The 15,503-nt window shown below is 44.6% G+C and overlaps 1 protein-coding gene across 9 annotated transcripts in view; it reads left to right on the top strand.

The window, feature by feature from the left end:
• Window positions 1-15,503, top strand: part of ZNF462 (zinc finger protein 462) — a 138,531-nt gene that overhangs the window by 15,586 nt on the left and 107,442 nt on the right. The window lies entirely within an intron of this gene.

The raw sequence follows: 15,503 nt of genomic DNA, 5'->3' as shown, positions 1-15,503 counted from the left end.
TGCACACGGGCTAAACTTCAGTGCCGTTGAACTGTGAACAACTAGGAATTTGGTTACTATATATAGGTGTGTGTGTGTACATGTACATATACATATGTACATATATCTAAATATGTAAACATGTATGTGTATATTATCTCTGGGAGAAGGTGCTTATTTTTTGCTGAAACATCAGGAACGCAAATTTTGCAGAAATGCAGTTCTCTGTGGAGGAGTCTTCATTAAGAGAGTGGTGTATAGTATATAGAGCAAACTCCATGGGACTGCATGAGCACGGGATGAAATTTGTCTCTTTCCCTTCCTCGCTGTGTGACCTTGAGTAAGTCACTTAACCTCTCTGTTCCCGTGATTTCCTACCCAATAAAAGGGAGATGATAATTGAATCTGTAGAACTGACATAAGGACTACGAGTTATGGGTATAGGGGTCCTGGTTCATAATGGGCACTTGAAAAATGATCATTTCCTCCTTCCTCACTGATAGAGAAACTGGGGTAGAGGTCTCCCAGGGCTTTGCCAGATGTGAATTGTTTTGTCCTTGGTCTTAAACTCCGTGTTTTGAGTCCCGCCTGATTAAGTTTGTGCCATGTCTGCCCTAATTGATGAATGGTCCCCACCGCTGTTGCGTGGTCAGAGGGAGATTTCCCAGATTGTAAACCTCTGCTCTGCCCGACTGTGGGCCCCGCCGTGCTCCGCATTCGTGTGTGGGTGCTCAGGAGGGATTCGTAAGCTACCTGAAGATGACCCCTTGGCCTCTCGGAGTGGTGTATTTTCATGGTGACAAAGCCTCACCTCTCTCAACCTTGTAGAGATCTATTCCCTGGAATGTTGTGGGGGGACAATTTTTAATCAAGAACTTCTTGAGCATTTTGGAAGCAAGATGCTATTACTGTCCTATAGCTTGGCATCATTCTGGCAAAAACATGATTTGTCTTTTCGAGAACACAGAGTTCATTGCGATGAAAATTGAGCTACGGATGCCTCTCTTGCAGCCCCACTCATGTGAATAGCTCTGAGCTAGTTCGAGAACAGGCTGGTGGCCTTGCCTAGAATTGCTTTGGTCTTCTCTGTGCATGTGTTTATTTTGAAAGCCCATGTCTACTTGGTCTTCTTAATATGCTGTAATATCAGATGCTTTGAGATCTCAGGGTTAAGGAGGCTAATTTTAGAGTGCCATAAGGGTAGATGGTATTTCAGAGTGTAGAAGGGTAGGTAGCCTAATGAGACTTACCTAACCTTGTTTGCTCCAAGTTAGAAGAACATTTATTGATGGCCTCCATGGTGACAGCGTGGTGGTTGGTGGTGGCCAGGGCAGAAATGAAGAACCTCTGAGTGGTTCTTCGGTAAAACAGTATAGGGACTTTTCCCCCTTTAAAAGTAGTTACCCTTGATGATTTATTTATTTATCTTCTTTGGAAATTTTTACATTTCAAGAACTTCCAGAGAGACAAGGATGTCAATGTACTTTTTTTTTTTTTTTTAATTATAAAGAATTTACAGTTGCCGCTTTAAAATTGTGTCCAGAGATTCTCTAGGAGAGAAGAGACTATGCATTTATTTTGCTGTGTTCGGATCTCTAGGCTGATCTCAAGTGAGAGATTTGGGTCGCCCAGGGGAGACCCCAAGACTAAGGAGGTGACCGTGTAGCTGGTTCTAATCGTGGGGCATACCCTCAGTAAAATAAGACGTATGGGGAGAAACAGGAGGAGCTGAAACCAGGACTTAGGATGCCTGAAAAGCTGGGAGGGGGAAGATTTCTCCAACTTCCTGGAGATTTTTTTGGTCAGGGGTGTATTGGGGAATGCCACGGTCATACGTGTTGGGTTCTTTACAAGTTACAAGATCGGTACTTTTCCGTGGCTAGCAAGTAGTAGAATAATGATTGGTTTAACTTGGGTCAGGCTCTTAATTGGCTGGGAGCCTCCAGCTTATCTTTAACATGGAATTCTGTCTGTGACAACACGGCTAAGAGGCATAATGTATGTAAAGCGCCCAGCACCCTTCCAGGTACCCAAAAGACGGCCACCTCTGCAGTTCATTTGCAGTTAGTAGCCATCCAGTGCCTCTCGTGCAGATGGCTTGCTCTTGCCATTTGTCCTCCGCCTGGCTTTGCACGCCTAGTTAGCAGTTGTGGGATGATGTAGAGTTGGAAAGAATGTAGAGTCTTCACTATCCTACAGCGTGTTTTATGGATGCTCTTGTATTTCAGAAACGTGTGCAGGTCCATCTCTCTGGCCATCAAACATTTATTGAGCACCTTTTGAGTACCCTTGGCATGTGCCTTCTCCCCCTGGGTGGTTGAACCCAGGGGGTTGTGAGACCTTCCCTCTCTCGGTGGTGTTCAGCTCTTTGTTTTGGTAATTGAAATGATTATGATGGAGATGGTGTCCTTCCCCACATTTAAATAGGTTGGAGTCAAGGGCTGGTGAACTGTGGCTTTAGCCAGTGGGAAATGGATTCTTGTTTAGATGCCTGCATTTCTGAGTCTTTGTGTGTATATGTTTACAATATCATTTGCTAACCGTGTAGTCAGTGCTGCTGGGGTACGTAATCTGGCAGATCATTTAAATATTTACTCCAAAATATCTTGTTCTCTGTTGGTGTGAAGTAGAGTTTCCAGATATTTTTAGGTCATTTTCATCTTAGCAACCCTGTTGGAGAGGAACCAGACACGCTGCTGTAAACTGTCCCCACATTTTGATAGAATTTAATAAAGTAAAGTTTAATGGTTGGGTCCCAAGAGGCCAGCAGACCATCTGGTTAGCAGAAGGTTAGGTCGAGTCCTGCGCGGCTGCCGGGAGGGCCCACGAGGCAGCACCGACGCCCTGGTCCCGTGTCCAGTTGCTGAATGCGGGAAGCGTTGAAACGGTGCTTTTTCAGGTCTGCCGAGCCAGCAGCTCCGTTAGCACCGCTGTGACGCAGGAGATAATTCAGCTGGGCAAGCGGCAGCATGGGGGTGGATCTCCAGTACAGGATGTGTAATGTCAACATGAAGGATTGGAGCTGGCAGAAGGAAGGGAAGCACTCATTTCATGCCAGTGCAGGAAGCCTGGAGAGATGCTTCCCACCCCCTTGCATCTTGTCCTCTTCTGGAGCTTTCACATTATGTGTTAAATGATTACCTTGTGCAGGGCCCATGGCAAAACTTCAGCTGATTTTCTGCCTCTTTTGGAACCTGTCAGCATAAACAGAGTGAACCACATTCCACACACATGGAGGGCGGGCGAAGGCAAGAGTTAGCTGCACAGCCTGGGAGGAGGAGAAAGGGCCTCGTTAGGCAGGAGCATCTTTGTGCTGGAGATGGAATCCCATTGTCCAGCCCTTTGTGCTCGGATTTGAGACCGGCCGTCCGTTCACGTCCGTTCAAAGGCTGCAATCATCCCAGAACACTGGGCTGCAGCTGGAGTCCGTGGAAGCCCGCAGAATGGTCCCAGAGATTCTGCAGGAGCTTAGCAATTACATAATTGCCGGGTAACTGGAGAGAGCCATCAGGACCGTCTAGTTCCCCTGGAAAGAAAGCTTCTACAGTTTGAAGGATAGACTGTTTTTCCCCAGTTCAACCTGAAAGCTGATGAGCAAGGACATCAAGCCACCGGTCTGGAACCGGGTCCTCTCACTGGCATGAGACAGGAGGATGTTCACAAGTACACTTGGCTGGACATTCAGTGGACGTCACAGCTGCCTTCAAGGGAGAGAGTGAGAGACAGAGAGGTGAGAGAGAGAGAGAGAGAGAGAGCGAGAGCGAGCAACTCACCGAGTCTCAGAAAAGTAGATTCGTGTATCAGTAGAACATAGTATCCAACTCGTTTCTAATCTGGGAGGCAACATTCCGTACGCATTCAAGGCATGGAGTGTTCCAGAGCCTTCCTAGGAATGGGATCGGCGGAGCTGCGCTTCATAACCAAGAGCCCTCTCCAGTTCTGCCTGCTCTGGAGGGATTTCCACAGCCTCTCCAGAACGAACACTTCGCTCAGACGCTGATCGGCAGATGCAGCACAGGGCGGCCCGATGGTCATCCGATGTCCCTAAATGTTGGAATCTTCTCAACATCAACCGATGGTAGTGCCTCGGCAGCCTGGGGCTGGAGCAGACTGGACACTTTTGTCTGTGGAGACCTCACAGCGCAGGAATGAATTCCTTCTTTCAGCTTCCCGACCGCCCGTTTTTCATCGTTGAGGAAATTTTGAGGTGGAGTCGGTTAGACGTTGGCATGAGGGCCGCACTCAACCTGCGAGAAGTCCAGGCTCCATTTCTTCAGATAGGGAACAGTCATCTAAAATTAGCCGCATCTCCTCACCCAAGTGGGGACTTGCTGTTTGTTTATGTTAAGTAACTCTGCCTCTCAGTAGCCCTGCCTTTCTGGGGATGGTTCTGTGGGGCTGCTGAAGTAGACCGTGGTTTTATCAATGGCTTGCAGTTGGGCCTTTGATCACTGCGATCTTCATCTGTATCTCTCAATTGAAACATGTTTGTAGTCAGAACCTCGCAGAGGGCAAATAAAACATTTTGGCTCCCGTGTGAGTTAAAAAAGGAACAACCAGCGGGCACTGTAAGGAGTTGGACCTCCAAGGCAGATTGGGTCCACGGACTCCTAGTCCTTTTACCTTTAGACCTGCTTTCTTCTTCTACTCCTGGGTTTAGCTCTGAGGTTGATGGATGCAAATAGTTTCTGTTAGAGTTTTGATTCCTATGAAACAGCCTTGGTGGGTTTTCAAGGAGGCCGGCTGTCTCAGTCCTGCGCTTTTGTTTTGTAGCAATTAGAAGGGGGGTATAGGATCACCCATGGTGACCCTTTTCTGCGTCATTCCAGGCAGGCCTTGGCACGCTCCAGCAGATGAGTAAGGGTGAGGGCAATTGGCAAGAGGACCCGCTGAGTTCATCTTGCTTTGTATCTCAGAGACTGGCCTGACCTTGTTCCCTCATCAGTGTTTGGGCACTCTGAGAAACACTGGACCATCTTTCAAGGGTCCCAGAGATTGTGCTGGGAGCAGTGTGCTCTCATACTAGGAAGGGGCACTTGACTCAAGTGCAGAGACCACATGGAAGGGGAGCTATTTGCTATCAGCATTGGGAGGTCTGTGAAGACCTTGGCAGTGAGGGCCATGGTGTATAGTAGAAAGAACCGAGACCTCAGAGCCAATGAGGAGCTGCATGACCCTGAGTGAATGATTTCATCTTTGATCTTCAACTTTCTTATCTGGGGAAAAAAGAAATCTGCCTTGTAAGCTTCACATGGGGAATAAATGAGATTGTGAATGTAAGTCTCTGGTGTGGAGCCTGATGTATTAGCACATAAAAATACTAATTTCTTTTTCTCCCATCCTTAAGTTTTCGTAAAACACTTATTATAGGCAGAGCACTGCTGACAGTGACCATCTGATTAGGAGTCAGAATACACTTGAGCCCACATGAAATCCCCATAAGGGGGCGTGGGACTGATGCTTTCATTTAACATCTTGGCCTTACAGGCTGGAGAAAATATGTTTTATTATATGGTAACTTTGATTTATTTATTTACTTTTTAAATAAAAAGATTTATTTATTTACTTATTTATTTGAGAGAGACAGAGACGGGGGGAGGGGCAGAAAGAGAGAGAATCCCAAGTTGACTCTCCCCTGATCACAGAGCCTGATGTGGGGCTCGATCCCCGGACCCTGAGATCATGACCCGAGCTGGAACCAAGTGTCAGCCTCCCAACTGACTCTACATTCAGATACCCCTGTGTGGTGACTTTTAAAAGCCACTGTGCTTCTTCATGAAACATTACTCTAAAATCTGGTAAAGGAGGAAAAAAAGTACCTTAACCTCTGTTGGCACTATCTTGAACATTCTATAGTAGATTATTTATTATATTCCTCAGATGAGGTTCTATTTTTGTTTTGTTGTTGTTGTTTTGATTATGGTTGCACAACTAACCTCTTTAAAAGAAAAATCTGATATTTCTCAAAAATAGCACAGATGGGAGATAGTTGGGTGACCAGAACTCAACAGATAAATCAATGACCCTCACAGCCTCTTTTCTCTGACCTCTAGCCCAGTGTGCCATTTCTTATGTTGGTGTTCCATGAAGTCTTGTTGACTGTTTTCAGGGAAAAAGTTAAAATTTAGCCAAGTCAACTTGGAAGGCCAACCAGTAGTTTCTCAAGATCAGTTACGGAACAGAACTTGACTAGAAGCTACAGAAAGGCAGGCTTAGGCTCTCTCCTTCTCATCTGTATAACTGGTGCCTTGCACAGTGCCTGGGGTAGAGGTACTGCATTAATAAGTAAGTATTGGGTCAGTAAACCAAATCCAACACTTTGCTTTTTTAAGTATCTGTTCCTTAAATACACCTAGATTTTTAAAAGACAGAACCGTATCTCTTAGTTTCTTCTAAACAAAGATTGCTACTCTAGATATCACTAGTATAAAGCATTCAGCTTGAGTAAATGGAGATTTGGCCCTGACATTTTAATTTAAAAATGAGAGTTGATGTAAGTTCTTAATCAAGGGAAACCTCCCAACTCTGCTATCCATATTAAATACATTCTGGAAGTAAGAACAACTAGATTGCCATCTAGGATAAAGAAGCCAAGGGGAGTTTGGGTATTGGTGGTTTGGGAAAGGATACTAAGTTGAGGATGACGGTTTACTAGTTTGATTGTGAATGACCCCTTGGGGCACTGTAAAATTCGATTTTGTGGAACTGAGTCTGACGCATGGAGAGGAAAAAGTCAAACTCAGGAATACTCAACAGATTAAGGTCAGTAGTTCTGGAGGAATCTCATTCGTAGTTTTATATGGGAAAAAAAAAAATCTTTTTCCAAGACTTTATTTGACCTAATAAGTCTATATGGATTGTGGCAGGTCTTTCATGGGGTAAATGGGTGGCATGGAAGCCTCAAGGAATATAGGAAAAAAATGTTAGAGAAAGAAAAGATGAGTATGGAGCATTTCCTGTCAATTTAACATAATTGAAAGAATGAGGCAATAGAACTGGGACAGTAGTCATGCTCTTTGAAGATGGTCAAGCAGGTTCAGAAAACATGCTTCTCCAACCTTTGACTTTAGTTCTTGAACATTTCAGCGGAATGATTTAGACCATTGAAAGTCTAGTATGTGCAGAAACCTTCTAGGTATGAGGTGACCTTGCAGTATTAAAGAAACCCACGGATCCTGTTAATTCCAACCTCACTGAAGGACATATTCTGAAGAGCCAGCTCATTAAGCAAGCTTTTGAAGGGTGTGCGCTGCAGAGCAGTTTCCTGTTATTTGGTTAATGGTTGACCTAGTTCTATTGCCATATGCTTCCTGGAACGCATTCTAATATAAAGTATGTGTTAAAGCAAGACTAGGATAATAGCAGGAAAGTCAAAGCCTTTCTGAAGCAGAGACCATGTTAATGCTGGCCCAGTGAGGGCAGAAGAGTGTACGGGTGGAAAATGAAAAGACTTTTTCTCTTCTCGGTCCTGTTTACTAATTCTTACTGGAGTCCTCCTGTTTCATCCTAGGGCACTGCAAGGAGTCGCCTTTTCCCAGTGTACCTGGTACCTAGGTAGCCTGCATTGTGAGCTCCTCGCGCCTGTTAGACCCAGTTAGGTGTTGAAGTACCCTGAGTAAAATCACTGCTGCAAGGAAAGCTTAGATAAAATTGGGCTAATGGCAGGTGATTTTGTTTTGGTATTATTATTTTTGTATTGCCAACAAGGGATTAGTAAATCTTTTTGTCTGAAGTTTGGATAGAGTCCAGAGTCGAAGACCGAGGCTTCTTTGACTGACTTGTCATTCTACCTGGAATGGGCAGCCTTGGCTGTTCATGTAGATGGATAGGAGAGTCCACACAGTCATGGGGGCTGCTGAGCAAACGTTGCACCAGACACACGGTGTTTGTTTTAACAGCTTCAGAATGTGAAGAATCTGTGGGTCTAGTCTGCTGATTGCTGGATATTTGGGTGGTGGTAGAGGAAGGTGTTCTCTTCACTGCACAGAAAGAAAACATTTGAGGAACCACAAGTGTGTGGGGGTGGGACAGGGTGGACAGTTCCTTTTAAATTCTTTTTTTTTTCTTTTTAATAAAAATCCCCCTAATTGTAGGGGATGATGATTCCTAACCAGGCTGATGTTCAGTATCATTGTGAGAACTTGGAAACAAAAAGGAGGTTATTAAAAATAGATTTTTAGGTCCCACCACAGGAGAGGGATTCAGCAGGTCTAGGGTGGGACCCTAGAATGTGTATTCTTAGAAGCCTGATTTAGGAACCACTGGTCTTGGGAATTCAGTATCATTAGGCAGGCAAGGGAGGAGGAAGCAGCCACTGTGCTTTAATGTCTCATATGCAGGAAGTAGGAAAAGGAAAAGAGATGCTGTCAGAACTTGATATTTGTAGCTGCTTATAATTTGAGCTATGGAAGAGGCTTTCGTCTTTTCCTCCCCAGGAAGTCAGTACCTCCAGGGCACCTTACAGGGACCATATACTAAAGTGATTTGGGTTTGGGAAATGTCATCTTAATGGCATGCCACTTACTCTGCTCCACCATCGTCACCACCCTCCGTTGCCCTGTCCTCTCCCTCCTGCCATGGAGACAGTGTTAGCAGAGTATCTGTCGTTCCATCAGTTAAATTGGATGGCATTTTTTCATAGTCATACCTCTGGCTGAAACAAGAAGGTTATCTTATGTTGGTTTGTGCATACAAAGAAATTGCTACTGATTCACCCCAGTCACTGCTGTTCCTGCTGGGTTTTTTGTTTTTTTTTTGTTTTTTTTTAAATTCCCCTCCTATTAACAGTAAAGAGATGCACATGTTGACTGTGGACTTGCTCCATAAAGCTGCCCATCCGGCCTGGGTTGAAGCTATTGGCTCTGGTACTGAGCCACAGTTCAATAACCCATTTATGAATCAGGATGGCCTTGACGTCAGGATCACCCTGATTTGGGGTCTACTAGTGTGCCTGATAGTGACTTGATCTTCAAGGCACAGTTAGTGGACGAATGAATGACTGAACCAGCTAAGTAAACAATGCCCCCAGGAGATAAGAAGTGACTTGGAAAGAAGAAGATTCTGCTTCAAAGCAATGTGTGTGGTCAACATAACCTTTTTAAGGATGCTTTCTGCATTCATCCCAACAAAAAGGAAAATGACCCTGTTTAAAATTTGACAGACCAGACGCTTTGGCTTCCTGAGAAAATGCAGGGCAATTATTTCTTTAGGTGTTTTCTGTCCCCTAAAACAACTGTCCCTGCTACTATCACCAAAAAACAAACACACAAACAAACAAACAAACAAACCCCTGCACCACATTCAAGAGGGTGGTACAGAATAGATATCGCTAAGGCTCTCTGTTCTTTCTCCCTCCCCGCCTTCGAGCTTGAAAGGTTTTGTAAGGAGTGAGAAGAATGTTGTTTGGGGAGAGTAGAAGAGAAGGAGCAATTGGGTAGAAAGAAGAGAGTCAAGGAAACTTCTCTTCTTGATAGTAATCTCTTGGTAACAGAAAACAGTGATCAGGGCCTAGGAACTTGTAGTCATGCCCTTGGCATGCTTAGAAGCTCCAAGAATGGAAGATTGTCTTTTCAAAGTTATTTTGAGGAGTTGGACACTACCTGCTAGGCTTCTAATGCTTACCCAAGTTAAGAGGTTGAAGTGCCTCCAAGGCTTTAAGCAAGCAGCTGAACATGTGATTTGGTTAACCCTGAGATGTTGAATAAGTGACTCAGATCACAGAGGCAAGTGATCCTGCCCCACCCCAGCTGCCCCAGCAGAAGTCGGCATTAGAGTCAGCCTGTGGACAGTTGGTAGAGAGCTCACATGGAAACTTTAGAACAAGGACGACTTGAATTAGCGGTCCTGCACATGGGACTTAGGTTGAGTTGGTGGACATCTGTTGCTTGGTGCTCTGATTCACAAGTGTTGCCAGTTTCTCCCTCCGCCCCTTCCCCCTACCCTCTCATGAACCACTTGAAGAGAAGGGGAGGATGTCAGGGAGTCATGAGTTTTCCTAATGATTTGCTCTTTGGATGTTTCCTCATCTAGATAGATGGAGGTTTTTGTTTTCCCCAAGAGAAGGTAGAGTGTGCCCAACGTGGCCTAGAAATTGTGTGAAGCCTATTTGGAATAAAAAAGCAGATGAACAGATTGCATTTTTATTAAGTAATAATTAGGAGGTAACCCATACCCACGAAGCTGGTTTGTTGGCCTTCTGGGAGAGGAGGTAGCTACGGAAGGACTCACTGAACATGATTGACTTAGTACAAAAGGAAAATGGGGGTGGGGTGGTAGGCAGGTCGTTGAACTTGCTACCTCACCAGACCACTCTTTAAACTTTCTCTGTCTTTTCCTGACTCCAGTGTGTCTACATAAATCCAAAATTATTTTAAAGCTTAAAATGTCTTTCTGTTCCTCTGAGTGAATGTGCTGCCTATTTCAAAAGTTGATAATGACTCAAGGGTATCCAGCCCTCAAGATTCAAGCCACTGCATGTTGGCAATGATACTGAATCCCAGTTTTATAAATAAAATGCTGGGGTGCCGCCTTGAAGAGCCAGACATAGTCTGCGAGCACTTTCTAAATCTTGATCCATGGGTACACAGCAGCGTCAACTCAAAAAAAAAAAAAAAAAAAATCACCAAAAAGCAAAATGCACATACACAACCCCCTCCAGAAGAGAGGGTCCAAAAGGACTACTGCCATCTGTCCTGGACGTAAGATTACTGGTTCTATTCAAAGACCTGAATTCCCGAGCCGGGATGGATCTGTTCAATCATCCTGCCCAGCCCCTTCATTTTGCATCTCTGGAAAGGCTAAAGTGATTTGTCAGAGTCCACAACGTTAAGAAGTTAGTTAGGGAAATGCAATTTCAGTTTCCTGCCTTGGCCATCTATGCTTACTCCACTAGAACAGTGTTGGCAAGGAGCTTGTATTTCTTGTGCCCGTTTTGATTGATTGGTGAAGACTGCCCGGAGCTCCGCTTTGAGGATTCTCTGCCTTGTCGAGGCTTGTTGAAGAGGAGCGTGGAGATCAAGCAGGGAGGGCTGCAGTAGGCGGGAGAGGGTAAATGATAGGCGGTGGCACTTCCCCATACTTCTTGTCCCTTACAATTATGTATTTTGAAATCATAGATTCACGCTCCACCAAAACACCTTCTCACTTGGTGTTCATGACGTCTTCCTATTTCCAAATATTTCCAAGAAGAGGATATTCAGTCAGGAGGCAACTCTCAGGCAGAACAGCTTAGCCAGGTGACTTATCCAAGGTCACTAAGTTGTTAGGTAGCAGTTAGAACCAATGATTGGGTGTTGGTGGTGATTTTTATCAACTAGCCCAAGAGCTCTTTCTGCATTGTTCATACGGTCTCACCTCGATACTGGTGAGGGGTCGCTCCTCTCTCTGTTCCACTACCACCTTCTTGCCCGCTCTGCATGCTGTCCACAGTTTGCCTTTATTGCCTACATGCTTTGTGGGACCTCCTAGACCATCTGCTAAATCCTTTCCTTGGGTGGATGGTTCAAAGAATTCATTAACTTGACAGTTAATGAATGCAGTCAGGCTGTAGAAGGGAGCCGAGCTAGAACCCTGATCGTGACAGTCACTGCTCCAAGATATTTCCTGGGAGGTTTCCTACCTGCTACAGCACAGGTGATTTTTGAAACTAGAAGGAACCTTGGAGATTATTTATTTAATCTGATTTTATAGCCAGAGAAATGGAATCCAAGAACATTTAAGGGACTTGCTCAACCCAGGTAAATAAGTTGTTAAGGAGCACAAAACCCATCTGGGTTTTGAGGAACAAAGCCAAACCCATGGTGTGCCTGTGTGTTGTTGTTGTTTTAATACTTTCTCTCTTTTCTTTATTTTAATGAGAAAAATGAATTTTCATCACAAAGTTCACAGAGGGCATGATCTCTAGAATCCATAGATTTCATAAAGTTAAAAGGATGAAACTGGTTAGAAGAGGACATTTTGGATTATCCTTACATGATGTAAGGAAAAGCTTTGGTCATAAATTTCTTATCATTTCTCATCACTGAACGCTCATACGCTTTAAGGTATAATTTTGGAACCCTTCTCTGCTTCCAAAGATAAGCTGGTGTGAGGACGCATAAGGGGTGTAAAGGTGCCGAGCCATCTGAAGGGCGCTGTGAACTTGAGATTGTCCGGCGTGGTACTAGGCACACGAGGATGGTTCTGTCACTGTGATTTTGTTAATGTCCGGGATTTGGAGCACCTACTGCCAGAACTGCCTCCTGCTTACCGTATGTATGAACTAATAACACTTTGCCCTGGAGAGGATCAGTGTTTGGTGGGGAGGGAGATGTGTTTCACAGGTAGAACAATCTGTCCATGGCTCATATGAGATGAATGCCATTGGTAACATACAGAAAAGACTCTGGCAATTTCCCATGCCAGTGCAGCTGTTTGCCCCTCTTGGCTGGTCTGGAAAACAGAATTGAAGGTCTTCTTATCTTTCTTGCATCTTCAGCCGCAGACAGCGACTTTTGAGCATGCGCAGTGCCACTGCCCGTGGTTCCCATTGGCCACTTCGTATCTACCCTCTCTCCCGACCACAGTAGCCCATACGGAAGAAAAGTGATGTAGATTTCGAAGGGATCTTGGTGCTCAAAAGGGTGTCGACCCATGGGCCTCCTACCCAGTAGGCGAGGTGGCCCACCTTGGAGCCGTTGCCTCTGCTGGATCACTTCACAAGAGCCACCACCCACAGAATCATCAATAAAAACATTTCCCTCGCTCCTTGGGGAACCTCCATCTAACCTTGAGCCTTTTGTTTTGGAAGATAATGGTATCAGTTCTACACAAACCTGGGAACAAACCATTCTTAATTCCTTTTCCTCCCAGTCAGTTGTTTTAGCAAAATGATCCCCTTTCACTTTAACAAAAAGATTCTCTTTCTTGCTTAAAATATTCCGGATGTGCTTTAACTTGCCTTGGGGTCATAGCACATGTCTTCCAGGACTGATGAGTCTTGTCAGTTGCCCCAGGGTGAGAACTTTAATAAGCAAATTGCACACACCTGGTTTTGCAAAATATTGGCCTAATGGGGCACCTAGGTGCAAGTTCCTACTTCCACTCCCTGTGTACACACCCTCCATCCCCACCCCTTTTAAAAGAGAGGCCTCAGAAATTGCTGCCTCTCCATTTATCTTGTAAAACTTTCCTGTCTCTTTGCTCCCCTGTTGTGATCGCTAACGAGCTCCGGTTGTTGCTGTCACTGCTGCTGTCTTGGATTTGAAAGTAATGGCAGTGATGGCATGTGGGATAGGTATGGGGGAGTCTGGTTAAAAGGGAACAGGGCCGGCGAACTCTCTTTGTCAGGCTGTGTGTCCCCCTGCCCTGCTCTTTGATTTGCCGCTGCTGCCATCGGTGTTTGCACAGCCTTTCTCTGCTCAGACTCTTCTTGGTTAGTTGAAAAAATGACAGCCTGTTTCCCTGGTTTTGGAGACTGGACACCCGGCTTACCTCTGTCTCACTTCTGTGCATTCATTTAATCATTCATTCCAACTTCTATTGAGCCTTTGGCTACTTGTCAGGCTTTGTTAAAGATTGAGGGGTACGGAAAGGAAAGACCCAGCCCTCACTACCTTCTAGAAGCTCATAATCTAGTATTCATATCCCCAGTAGCTGGCAGGCATAAGGTACGGACATACGTCACAGATGCATTGTAACACAGTTCTTTTGCGTTCTGTGCTCTCTCATTGCCAGAGATCAGCTTCCCCAAATAAAGCTGTTTGGATGTCTCTCTTGTCACCCATTCTTTTGGACATGTTGGGGTACTCAGGGGATCTGGATGCAGGATCACTCCCTTAAAAAGCTGAGACTGACCCTGATGTCTATGTATAACCAGAACAACTAATGGGCTTGACCATTTATTTGAGTGCATTAGGCTCCAGACCAGATTCCACACTGATCTCAGATGACATCTGCTGTCCTTCCAAAGATGCTTACAGGTTTTGCAGAGTTGGCTTTTTCTGCGCTTGTCAACCTGTGTATCAGTGGATGACATCCTGCCTAGGCATTTATGAAATCTGGTGATGGCATTTAGCTCTTAGGATGTGAGAACGTAATGGCTTTCCTGGCTTTGACTCGACTGTGGGTGGCCTCACTCTTCAAATCTGTGATCAGCCCATGTTCCCCCATTACTTCCACGTATGTACCTCAGAAATTCCAGTCATTAGCCCAGTAGCACCCAAAGGCACTGTTTCCAGGAACATTGCTGATCTTCTAGGCTCTTGGTTTGGAAGACTTTCCCAAAACATCTTTAGGACATTTCTTTCATCCACTCGTAGAGTCCGTGGAGCTTATAAAGAGGGAGCACGTGAAACCACTTGGCCATGTCCTGGCTTATCTACCTTTGGCAGTTCTTTATTCGTGCCCGTGGCGTGGCTATACATTTGTTGAATTATGCAGTTGGGCACAATGCCATTTGTGATGAGACATCTTTTGAGGCTGACATTTAGGATTACCTTCCTAGTGTGGGTGCATGTCCCATGTTAGCCAGATGTGTCCAGGTCAGAGAGCATATGCTTTGATATGGAATTCCAGAGGTCGTTCCCTGCCTTTGTCCTCTACACCGAAGTTCATGTCCCTTGCATCATGCTACGGCATGAAACAAACAATATTGCATTGCAGGGAGGGCATAATAGACTGTATTGTCCAATTATCAGGAGATTACTGAATACTTCTGCCTGGAAACTTGCCAGCCATAGTGAACAAAGAGATGCCCCAAGCCACTTTCTCACCTTTATTCTTGAAGACTAAATAGCATTCTTAATATCTGATGGTTTCCTCTGTCCCCTTCTTATTGAGTAAAGAATAAGGCAAGCTTTTTTTTTTCTTTTTTCCTTTTGACAAAGAATGTGGCTAGTACAGGAAACCAAGATTTTTAGCTAATTTGATGAGAATTGGTAAAAAGTCAAAGGTGGAACAGAGAATACATAGGCTGGAAAAGGAGATGACCAATTTCTAGGAAATGGGAGATTGTTTGTTATATTTACAGTAATAAAGAAAAGTTCTTCCTGGAACAAAAGTATTGCAGAAATAACCAAGAGAGGAAAAAAAAAATGCATTTCCCTAGCACACAAAGTATGAAACCCATGCTTTTTGTTACTGGAAGTTCTGACATTTCTTGAAGTCTCCAACTTTCTTGATTTTCAAAATCTAACATTTAGTTCCAAAATCTGTATTCATCTCTGTGTTTTCATTCTCCCTGAGTTATCTGTGTCCTCTGAAAGTTTAAAAACAAGTGATATTTTTTTTCTCATCTCTGTTGGCGGAGACACACAATGGGCTGCCTTTCCCCTTCTCTGTGGAAAGAATGGAAATATGGTAAGCAGCCAGCGAAGCTCCATACGGATTGACATTCCTTGCTTCTGCTTTTGAAGTTAAGATGGTCACGAGAGAGAAAAATATTTTCGGTTCCAAGCCTAAGAAAAGGACATTCCTTTTCGTCTTGGCACTCTGGTTTTCATGGTGTTGATTTCCCCCAGAATCATCTTCGGTCCCATTAATAAGTC

The sequence above is a fragment of the Mustela lutreola genome, chromosome 12 (assembly GCF_030435805.1).
Source record: "Mustela lutreola isolate mMusLut2 chromosome 12, mMusLut2.pri, whole genome shotgun sequence".
Classification (NCBI taxonomy): Eukaryota; Metazoa; Chordata; class Mammalia; order Carnivora; family Mustelidae; genus Mustela; species Mustela lutreola.
Note: the sequence above shows the minus strand (reverse complement) of the source record. Positions and strands in the feature narration are given on the sequence as shown.